Source organism: Siniperca chuatsi, linkage group LG13, assembly GCF_020085105.1.
Source record: "Siniperca chuatsi isolate FFG_IHB_CAS linkage group LG13, ASM2008510v1, whole genome shotgun sequence".
Lineage (NCBI taxonomy): Eukaryota > Metazoa > Chordata > Actinopteri > Centrarchiformes > Sinipercidae > Siniperca > Siniperca chuatsi.
The window spans coordinates 2,409,899-2,422,346 of NC_058054.1; the positions used below are offsets into that span (position 1 = coordinate 2,409,899).

The window sequence follows — 12,448 nt, forward strand, 5'->3', positions numbered from 1 at the left end:
CAGAATCAAGACGTTTCAGCTCCCATCTGGAAGTCATTCTCAATTGTGAAAAATGGACCGGGAACTCAGAAATTTAAGCTACTCTGTGTTACTTAAGCCCTGCCCTCAGGAAGGAGTCTTCCTGAGTATCTAGTTTCACCTGAAACTGACCTAATTGTTTCCGTGATGGCCCAGTAATCTGTGACCAAGGTGCTAATACACTGTGGTAAACTTTGGGCAGATTGAATCACAGGCCACCGTTTCTGTCCAAAGAGGGGTTTTCTTTTTTCACAAAAATGGCTTCCTTGACTCCTCTTTCAAACCAACTCTTCTCTCTACTGAGACTCTTCACCTCGCTGTCTTCAAATGTGTGGTTTGTAGCTTTTAGATGCAAATGCACGGCGCTCTGCAATCCTGAGTTAGCGTGTCGTCTGTGCTGATAAAGTCTTTTGTGAAGTGGCTGTTTAGTCTCTCACAGAGACAAAAGACTTTATCAGCACAGATGTATGTTTACCACAGTGTATTAGCACCTTGGTCAAGCCAATCATATGCTAATCAGGTACTTAACAGTGATGAGGCAGGTGCAGCCAGAAAACAATAGGCCTGATTACTGATTACTGGGCCATCATGGAAACAATTAGGTCAGTTTCAGGTGAAACTAGGCAGAGTAATCAACAGATACTCAGGTAGACTCCTTCCTGAGGGCAGGGCTTATGTAACACAGAGTAGCTTAAATTTCTGAGTTCCCGGTCCATTTTCCACAATTGAGAATGACTTCCGGATGGGAGCCGAAACGTCTTGATTCTGAAAACAGTGTCCAGATGACTACGACTGAAACCTTTTCTACGATAGAACACTCCTGGACGAATGAGGGACTACACCGTCTCATAAAAAAAAAAACACACACACACACACAATACACTTACGACTCTCTCCCAACAGAGCTGGCTCATGCCGGAGAGTTGAAGCCGGATCTGAAAGGTCCCAAAGGTCAGGGTGCGGCCCTAAGTAGATCAGCAAAGGGTGTGGTCCAGGCCAAGCCTACCTGACCTCTACCCAGCTCTAGCAGCCCTTCTAATTCCAACGAGGGTGTCTAAGACTGCTACAATCCTTATTTATTTTTATTAATTATAATTTTTTTCTTTTCCCCTCTCCTCTTATTTGTCTAGTCTGACATCCCTCTTATTCTTCCTCCATAATTGATTATTAATTTAATAACATCATTCCTTAATATTCCTTCTTTTTTAAAAACTTAATTTAATTATTTACTTTTTTCTCATTCTGTCTTCTGCCCCTATGTTGTAGTTGCTTGCACACACTGTTATGGTACACTGTGGCTGGACCCAAAAGCACAACTAGCACAGAGGTAGTTGAAGTAGTTAGATTCAGTTTATTGTAAAATACAATGAGTAACCAGGAGTGTGGAGGTAATCGCTGTGAGCCGGTGGACTGGGTGAAGACAGCAGGCTAGCAAGAGACTGGTGAGAGCAGGCAGGCGGAGCGAGGACAGCAAGCTGAGGTGGAGCAGTAGAGATCCGAGGTGAGGTCTTCCTGCAAAGCCGGTGATTAACCTGGAAGCAGGTGAGAGGAACGAACCTGAACACAGAGAGTCAGAGAGTGCTTCTGTGCTTTGACTCCTAATAAAAGCTATTAGCACCTGAAAATGTAATTGGATATGAATCAGGTCAAAGAGGATGATCAAATCAAAAAGAGTTTATTACAGGAAGATAAACAACAACATATTTGTGTGTGGTCTATAAGAGGGAAAACAATAATAAAGGAATATGTAACAAGCAAAACAAATAATCTCTTTTACAATTAAAATGATGACCTTATCATGGCTAATTTACTAACAATACGGCAAAGTTTCTCCTTAGCATCAAGCTATATTAACCTTAGCTAATCACAATCAACATTTAGAAAGAAGAATGAAGAAATGACATGAGCACTAAAAATCTTAATAAACATTACAAAGGTTTCAGACATTACAACGTACAGATGATTATCAAACACACATAGTCGCCATGCGGTGGTCTACACTAATTAACTGTTTATTGAGAACACGTTTAAAAATTATATGATCGTGCAGTTTTAGTTTCAAGCAAACATTCAAACCAACAAGAATGGCTGAGTTATGAGTCAATTTTATTTAAAGATAATACAGACATGAGCTTTTATTTTAAATTTTAACCCTAAAACCAAGTCTTAACCCTTAAGCAGACTGTAAAATTTGCTCTGTCCCCAGAATGTAGGCGGGTCCCCACAACGTTGGTGAGTGACCAGGTGTTGGTCCCTGTGTGATATAAACAAGGGCAAATGTTTTCCAAAAGTGTTATAATTAAGGATTAACTAAGAATTGAAATTAACCAGATATTTCTCATTTTTACATTTCAATTTCTAGACATGTTCAGTAAACAAAATACAACATGTGAATCAAAGTTGGAGTTGTTAGAAGGCAGGTAAAAATGTAAAAAGAGGGTAATAATTTTACTGTTTGTCTTTGCTTAAAATATTTGGAAGAGAAAACAATGTCCCATATCTAAGTTTTTAACATCTATATTAATATAGAAAGGGTGGCCAGGGCTACAAAAACAAGCTCAGCTAAATGAAATCAGGATTATACAGAAAATTATTTGATGGTTCTTGTGTGGTTATTTATCACATTGTAAAGTGTAATGAAGGATGAAAAGAAACAACTGCGGGCACAGAGATTAAACCTTTAATTTTCCTGCAGGTCCAGAAGCTGAGCACTCATCATGGCAGGTCACCCGTTGCTCTTGTCCATTAGTCACTGCTGCCCAGTTTCTTGTCAAGCGAACCTCTACCCCAATATTTGGTGAGTGCGCCCCTGGGGAAACAGCCTATGTCCTTTCCGCAGCTTCTAGAGGTACCTCAAGATCCCCTGTTGAGTTTACCATATGGTAGTGGTAAAAAAAACAAGAGAAAGAAAAATCCAGAATATTTATAACACAATCGACAAAATTCCATTTGGGCATTATCTGGTGCAGTGTTTCCGAGGAGACAACATAGGTAGAAAACCTACTTTTTGAGATCGGGGTTAATGTTAATACATACAATAACAATTTTTGGACTTAATTACTTTGACATTTTCTTGTCCATCCTTCTTGTTGGCCATCTCACTGCTGCTGTGGCTGCAGTTAACGTGCATGCACGGCAGAGCAAGCACACCAGAGACTTCCGGTTTAGCCCTATGCTAACTTGAATGGGGATAAAATAATTCAATCATGCGGCTCTTCTAAACTTTACATTATCGGACTGAATGGATCAAATTCTGATAGTGAAACGAGTCATTTCGAGTCAGTTAAATATTAAAAAAATGAAAGCTGTCTTAAAGCTGTCTTAAATATTTAACTAAAACCATAATTTTTCCATAACCTAAACTGAAGCGTTTCAGTTGCCAAAACCACAAGCATGACTAAAGAAGTGAACCGCAGTCTCTGGTGTCAAAATTCAAAGTTACAAAGTTTTGTACACCTAGTATCCAACCCAAACTCTTCAAATACTGATAAACAATAATAAACAGCAATTGTTTGTTTCATGACATTTGTCAAAAAATTAATGTGTTTGTGTATTAAGATACAATTAATCAAAAGTCCATTCTTGCCAAGATGCTGTATCAAGTTGTCTTTACATTAAAACCCTGCGGCAGTCATGTTATAGTGTTTTCATTCTGTTGTGTTGGTGGTGTTGTATTTTCATAGTAATATTTAAATGCATTTAGTATCTTTACATGTAGCTCCTTACCAATGCCGAAGTGCACTGATGTCTTTATAGTGACTTCATTGGCTGGCCCAACACCTACTGAGGTCACTGCTCTGCATCTGAACAAATACTCTGTGTGAGGACACAGATCGCTCACTGTGACTTCTTCAGCTTTTGATGCCATCTTTTGATGCCATCCATCCTCTCCACTGACACGGTACTCAACAGAGTAGGAGGTGATGCTCTCTGCTCCAAATCTGGGTGGAGAAATCTTCAGTGTCACGCTGTTGTGGTTTATGTCACTTACTGTCACTGTTTCAGGCTTGAAGGCGGCTCAAAGTTCTCACTGACAGAAAAGCCATCTTTATAGAGATAGATGCTCTGAACCTTTCTGTGTCTCATTTGTTGAATCCACCATCAGGAACTTTATGTTCTTGTTCTCCTTGTTGGCCTCTGCAAAATCCCTGAAGAGCTTGGCTTTATTCCTCATTGCATCTGCTACTTCTTTTGAGGCGTACCACTGTTCCTTCTCTACATCACGAGTATGTGCGTCTTGAGGGTCGTCTGGTGTGGTTGTTTGTTTTAAGTAGGCTGATAAAGCTGAGAGGTACGGTTCAGCACTTCCCAGTGAGGTGAAAACAAAACACACAGCATGCTCTGCACTGAGAATTTCCTTGTACAGGCCTGTTTGAGATGAGACGATCTTGGTGTTTGTCATCATGTTTATGAAAACATTAATGTGTAGATTTCTCTCTCTTTACAGTCCATCCACTCGTTCAGGTCTGTGTTGTTGAAAGGAGAAGAATGTCTCTTCTTCAGGATCTCTGCGAGCACAGCCTCCTCTTCTCCTCCTCCTCGGATTGATGGAAGTATCTTTGCCAAGTTTCGTTGAAATTCCAGCTTGAACTCAGAGCACATTTCTTTAAAAGTTTTAATCTTTTTGCTAATCTGTGAGAACTGCCGTGCAGTGGTTTTCAGTGCATCATTGCACCTCATTTCCACCTCCTTCAGGTCTTCCAGGACAGCCTGCGCTTCTTCTACAAACACAGCACTTATCTCGTGACGAGTTTAGCGGCAGAAGAATCTAAACTTGTCAGTGGCAACAGCCAGACCTTCATTGGTATGGCGTCTGCTCCTTTGGTTCCCAGCAATGATGGCAGGCTTTGGTAGACTTCTACTGCGTCCTGAAAGGATGTTGGAGTTTTCTTGAGTAAAAGGTCTCCATGGAATTTGCAGGAGAATTGCTCAACCTTTTTCACGTCTTTGTCCTCCAATTTTAGGGAACCTCCCCCTTCTATCACAATGGTGGGAATCTTCTTGATCATCACCTTCAAGCTACCCTCAATGTCTTGATGACTTTCATCATCAGACACCTCACGGTCAAAGACGAAGAAGGCTTGTGCCCCATAAAGGATACCTGTGACTACATGTGTCGCTATTCCTTGCTCAAAAACATACGGATACTTCACATTGCCTCTTCCAAGATGATCCATTGACAGTTCCTGGAACTTTGTGGTTGCTTCGTACTTCAGTGTTACTCTGGCCTGATTTCTGGACGTCTTATCATCATGTAGGTATTTGGCTGATCCTTCAACGTCTACCAATCCACTAAAGAAACTTGCCTTCAGGGATGCTTCAACATTTAGGGCTGAAGATTTATCTGCAATTGATTCAGATGCAACTATCTGAAAATCATTGTAGTTCTGCGGCCGTTCTCTCATATGATTTGCCAGATCATCGTGGTCCCATAGTGTCATGCCTGAAAAAGAAGTCAAAAGTTAAGTTAAGCCTCCTTTAAAAGGTACAGGAAACTCAAAATTGTGAATTTGTAACTAAACAGGTGTTAATTATCTTGATGGTCTTACAATCAGCTAATGAAAATGTTATTAATTGCTATTAATAGTCCCCATGTTGTCTTTTTACCATACCTTAAATTTAAGTCATCTTTATTTCCTGGTTTGGACGCCGGGTTTTAAAACAGTTTGGCAGTGCATTGTCACACAGAATAATAGTGTAATAAATGTGTAATTGATAGTCTAATTAGTGTTGAGGAGAATGCTGACATGTCAACTTCTGTGAGGTGTTGAATGGTGCAAGGACTATTACAGAAGAACAATAAAACAGTCAATTACCTTATTCTAAGTGATGAAGAAATAAGATATTTGTGGATATCCAGTTGATAACTGGATACAAGACAAACTGAGCTGGTAGTGCAGGAGTTGCCGGGGCAACTCAGTTGTTGGACTACATAAGGGACCATTGTTTTGGTTAAGTTTGTTTGAAGTTAGGAGTCTACAGAGTTCTCAAGGCTTTGCAATTATCAAATCATGACTTTCATATTTTATAAATGTTAACTGTAGACATTCTTTTAGATTTCATTGCATTTGAATTTGTTATGTTTTAGGAGGGTCTTTGTGACCAAAACAGATTTGGTGCAAAGGAGATAACTATGCAGATGACTTCATCTTTGTCCTTTTATTTTTTTGAGTTTGTTATAGAAGGTATTCCTGAATGCAGGCTTACCAGTGGCTACTGTTAGCAAACCAACTAAGAAGACACAACATGCAAATAAGACAGCTTTGTAGTTATCTAAATACTGGTACAGAACAAGTAACTGTAATACTAATAACAGGCTAACTGCACTTTACATCACCTGTCAACCTCCTTAGCTTTGTATTTATTTAGCTAATTTAGCCGAGTGTTTTTGTCACACCTAAAATATTTGTTAACTTTGGGGTGGGATAGTGGATGTAATGTAGTGTGCCATGTTTGTATGGAATGGAGTAAAACCGACAACTGTTTGGATGAAGAAGTTGTGGTAACGCTTTAGATAACATCCCCAACATACAGCGTAATTACTGGATGATAATTAGCGTTTTTTTCAGTGCTTGTTAATTAATTCAAACACCCCAAATTTGACCTGCAAACACTAAGGGTGTAAACCCTTTTTGAACGCAAAAGGAGGGTTAAGTACCCCAAAATTATAAAGGAACAATGTAGTTTAAAAAAAAAATCACATCAGATTTATTAAGTGATGCAGTAGTCATGACTCCATCTTCCCTGAAACTTGTTCAGTTTTATGGTCTTACTGTACCCTGTAATAGAATAGGAACCCATTAGTTAAATAATAACTACAGTATAAATTCTCTGAAAGTTCCTCCCAAATGTCCAGATTATTGCCCAGTAGGTCATACATATCCTGTAATAACAGAATAGGTACCCAGTAGTTAAACCATAACTACAGAGAGTTCTTTGTAGGATCATTATTGCATTGTAGAATTAATAAAACATAACATTTTTTGTTTTGTTTTTGTGAGTATCAAAAAAGGGAACTGCAACTAAATCTAGATAATCTAGATAAATCAACCTTGAACCTTGCACCTTGTTACCCCCTTATTCCATAACTTCACATCTTGTTCTCCAGTACCTACATATCAGTGGTGGAATGTGCATAAGTACATTTACTCAAGTACTGTACTTAAGTACAATTTTAAAGGTACTTGTCCTTTACTGGAGTATTTCCGTTTTATGCTACTTTGTGCTCCACTATATTTTGGAGGCAAATATTGCATTTTTTACTTACTACATTTATTTGACAACATTATTTACTAGTTTGTAGATTCAGATGATTAATACAAAATACAAATCAACTAATAAATGATTATATATTATGGATTAAGGTACCCAGCACTATATAAATTACTTACATTTAGCCCCATCTTTACCACCTGCAACATTAGTGATGCTTACACATTAATGCATCAATAATTATAATCCAGTGATATATATTATTCTGAAATGGACCATTCTGCATAATGAGTACTTTTACTTTTGGTACGTTAAGTATATATTAATGCTAATACTTGTGTACTTTTACTTAAGTAAGATTTTGAATGCAGGAATTTTACTTGTAACAGATATTGAGTACTTCTTCCACCACTGCTACATACAGTATATGTATTGGTATGTACTGTACTGGTACACTGTTAGTACAAAAGATGACACTGTAACTCTGGAGTAATTACGCTTTAGGTTGTGGGCTGTAATCTAAAGAGTTACCGAATGTGTTGCTTATGACTTATGAAGTTTTGTTTGTTGTCCAGTTGTGATGCATTTAGTGTCTTTTAATGTGAACCCTCACCAGGGATGAGTGAGTCTTGGCGGCAGTCGTACAGCATCCCAAGGCGGAAAGGCCGGCCAAGCGTTGCCACTGTCATCGTCTTGCTGGTTTGAGGATCCATAGCTCAGTGTGAACTGGAAAAAACAAACATCATGTTCACTTGTGGGATCTGTTAAGGGCAACAGACACTGGCTGTATATGACCAGTGGTGGAAAATAACAAACGTTATACAATACTTCCGTACTTCTAAAATGTTGATACAGGATTCACCACTGTCCTGTTTCCTAGCATTGACACCAATCAGCTCTCCAAAGTAGCAATTTCTCCAACTGCACTTTAATCAGAGGTTAACTTGTATAATGATAACCAGCAGGCTAGTTGCTCTACTTTTGCAGTATTTTTAAGTATGTCTCATTTGCAACACCACTGCTAGAGTGAGTGATGTTAGTGTCAAGATCAAGAAAATGTGAGTGAATTATGTTTTTTGTGTTGTTTGATACATGGGATTTAATGTTTTTTTTTTTTTTTAAAACACTTCAGCATTAGGCATTGGCATTGTGCTGTATTACTAACAAACAAACAATGTATTCATACAAGGAGTGTATAGTGAGCATTTTGAATTTTAAATGGAGTCCGTACTGTATACAGGTGTTTTGTTATAAATACAATGGGACTGAATGGTCCTCCATAGACTTAAATGCCACTCATAACTTTTGAACAGTACATGTCATCATAATGACCTGTTGATCAATGTGCAATATTGAGAGTTTTAAAATTCAAATGGAGTTTGTACTGTATACGATGATATATGATACAATGGATGTCTGTGATTGTTTTTAAAACTAAGTTACTCAAAAAATATAGAAGTCATCAATAAGAAAAGTTGTAGCACTTATTTCTAAACATTAACACACAATTTGACATATCAATCATCTTGGTAGCATTTAAACTGTAGGAGGAGATGCGTACGTACGTTCAACGTTACGATATTTGAATAGTAATGTAGTATAAGGTGAGCAAAAACAGAATAGTATATATACAAGACAACATGATCACACGTTTAAAGAAACAAAGTGTACTTACAGTAGACAGGTGTGTGATCCTGTGTGTCACAGAGGCAGTTCTGATGTTTCTGACTTTATATCCTCTCTGAGGGAGAAACGCCCCCTGATCTTTATTCATTAAGGCAGTACAGAAGAGAATCAGAGAGACTTCCCAAAAATGATGTGACACAAATGACCTGCAGAATATACAGGAGGGGAGAAACCCCCTCCCCCTTAGGGGCTTACAGTAAAAGCTGCGTGAAGGTTACATGCACTTAGCAGCAAACTGTGTTCACTTGTGTGTTCTGTGAAGGCATGATCATGATTTGACACCTTTAAAACACAAAGGCAACTCAAAGTGCCTTACATAATGCTAAGTTATGATGAAGAGAAAAATACAATCAATTCAGATATAATTAAATACACACACACACACACACACACACACACAAATTACAGGCTATTCATATATGTAATTTATATATATAGGTCCAGTGCACTTCCAGTGGAGTAATAAACTTCCTAAATGTTATAAAATAAATAAAAGTGCATGTAAGCCTTGCACATTACTTTCCATAGAAATTTCTCTGCATAGTGGCAAAAATACTTTCTGGGGGGGCAGATTTGCCTTTATTAGACGGTGACAGCTACAGAGAGCGACAGGAAATGGGATAAGAGAGGAGATGACAAGCAGCAAAGGGTTTATTTCTCCTTTTTTTGGCCTTTTCAGCACAAGTGTTGCTGCATACAAATAGTGCAAGCTGTTGGTTTGCCGTGCATGCATGACAGTTGGCGTTCTCGCTAGATTTGCAGGGTCGTCTACCTCCAGAACTCCAGTGGTTACTGAACAGTGGTTCAGTGTGTTGTCTAGTGTATTTACAGTTGTCAGGTTTTTTCTGACTGGCAATGTCTAAATAATCTGTGTAAGTTGGTGGAAACAATCTTTATGTTGGTTTGTCCAGTCTTTATAAGTTTCAGCTCGTCTTCAGGTTTTTCCCAAGGTTAAGAAAACCTAATTTAAAATCCCACTGACATTTGAATAACCATAAACGATGAATAACCAAATCATTCAAATATGGAGATAATACAGCATATTTTCAGACAATCTCTCCTGGAAGACATTCATGTTGTTGCACTCGGTTTTTCACATGTAAAGTGACAGAAGAATTCTGAAAATGCATTTTAATGCGAATGTAGTGGTAGGTTTGTACTGTGCTGGACAATTTCTTGGCTGGCAGCAGTAACTTCCTCCACTGGATGCCAGGCAATGGCTCCCAGCACATAACCCCCCATAAAACAGCGAATTGTTGTGCTCACAGAATAATTGCACCAAACACAAGAAATATAAGGCTTTAAGGGTTGACTTTTTGTTAGCAAATCAAGGTGTTCAAGACCTGTTGTGTCCTGGGGTCAAGGAATTAATAGAAGGTCTGTATTTCTCAACACTGTCAGGAAAATATTAATCATATAGTCATGGCAACAGTTGCTTCACTCATTTGGACATCCAGCTGCGGATTTCGAAACAGGGACAAAGTAAAAAAAAAAAAGCCAGAATTCAGGGAGGTGCTCAGACAACTTGTCGTCGATTGCACAGTGAAACTGCAAAACTCTGAACCAGATGTTTTTTTTACTTTATCATAGTGGAGAGGAGAGCCAAAGTCAACAGGACATGAGACTTTGACCACGACTTTTACGTGTTTGTTAGAGGCCGACCCTAGTTCTCATCCCTTCATGAAATACTCCACCCAAAATCTTTCGAGTAGCGTTGAACCATGTAGTGAAGATGTGATCTTATCAAGTTATCTTCCGACACATTTCTGTTGTACATTAATTAATGATTCCATGTAAACTGTAATTACAAACTTCACACATATGAAATCTTTGTTCTCATGCAATGCATAATGGTGGAACACACTGCTTTGAACATTAGTATATCATATGTGATTTTTCTATACATATGACCAGTAGGCATGCCTTTTCCTATTATTCTTTATTTCCTATTAAAGTTTATGAGCATTCAAGGGAACTTTTGATCCAAGCTCTGTTAATTTCTGACCCGGCATCTGTCACGCTGCTGCCGCACTTTCTCTTTCCCCCGTCTGCTGTAGAGAATATAGATAAATTGCTGAGAATTATTACATTTTGAGTTTTTATATTTTGACCACCGCAGCTTTTCTAGCCTTTACGGCACTGGTTTAGCGGCCGTGAGTCGAGTCAGTGAGTGAGGTACACACACACAGGGAGAGCAGAGACGAGTCGGAGAAATAATTTCACATGGCGTGCTCTAAAAAGAGAAAAGTAGACAGCGGAAACAGAGCTTTTAATCAAGAATGGACAGACTCTTACATGTTCAGTCTTCCCACAGGAAGTTTAAAACCAGTATGTCTCATATGTTCCGAGATCGTGGTGATTATTAAACGCGGCAATGTGAAGCGCCACTCCGAGACAAAGCACAGAGCATCTTTTGAGATTTAGGTCATTTTGCATCCCCCCCCACCTCAAATTGCCAACTGCACATGACATTTAAGAACAACATAAAAAAAGTAAACGTTTTGTAATCGCCTAAACAATTGTTACCTCAGTTTTCTCCAAATATTGTGCAAAATGAAAGGCGCAAAGTGTAAGATTTGCCAGAATTTTAGTTTAAAATAAAAAAAACAAACAAAATTTATCAACAGAATGTGACACAGTAAAAGTTTTGACGTCATGTCAAAGATGTCTATTATGTTGCAGAGATATCTGCTGAAGTTAGCATGCTAACCAGCTAACCCCAGCCTGTCCTGTGTTGTAATACCACTTTCAACTGCAACATAATACATTTCTCTGTTGTTGATCTGAATGTTCAGTGTGTTTCAATATTTTCTCAACTACATAGCTACATACACTGTTTCCATGTTGTGCTTTGAACTCTCAAAGCTCTGAAGAATTCAAGTTGGAAATTAAGTGTATTTAGTGATTATTTAACATTCAGATCAAGTATAAATAGCATAAGTAATATATATGTTTTCTCCATTTATATTATCTAGAAAATAATTAATTGTGATTAAATTGGTTGTCATTCTTTCCATACAAATGTCAGTTTTCAAAAAAAAAAAGCTATGATTTCCTTGATAGAGATACTTGTTTGATAAAAATGTTCTGCTTATCTGTAAATAAAAACAGCTAAAGTATTTTTTAACGAGAAATGCAGGGGAGCTGGGGGACTTCTTTTCGCCACGGGTAACATCTGTAGGGCTTCCTCACGAGCTGCACACAGCACGAACAAACACCAACAATAAGGTAGGGCAGGTTGTATCTGGGGCTGTAAATCACTTGCTACTGTTTGTAAAGCTTAAATGGTGTGAGCACAACAAGCGCAGTAATAACTAAATGTGAATGAATCTAACTGAAAATGTAAAACTGAAGGGTTCCAAAGGTAAGATTTTGAACAGGGACGGGGACATGTGCCACCACCCACCATCAGTGGAAATTACGTCTGTGAGTTCATGAATCAAATGTATATGTATGTCATTATTCCATTATTTTTCCTTCAGACCACAAAATTGATATCTATACAATTAATGTGTAAAATCAGAGTGAGTTT

The 12,448-nt window shown here is 38.2% G+C and overlaps 1 pseudogene; it reads right to left on the minus strand.

Moving 5' to 3' along the window:
• Positions 1-1,380: 1,380 nt before the first annotated feature.
• On the minus strand, positions 1,381-8,951 carry LOC122886964 (annotated as a pseudogene).
• Positions 8,952-12,448: the final 3,497 nt, after the last annotated feature.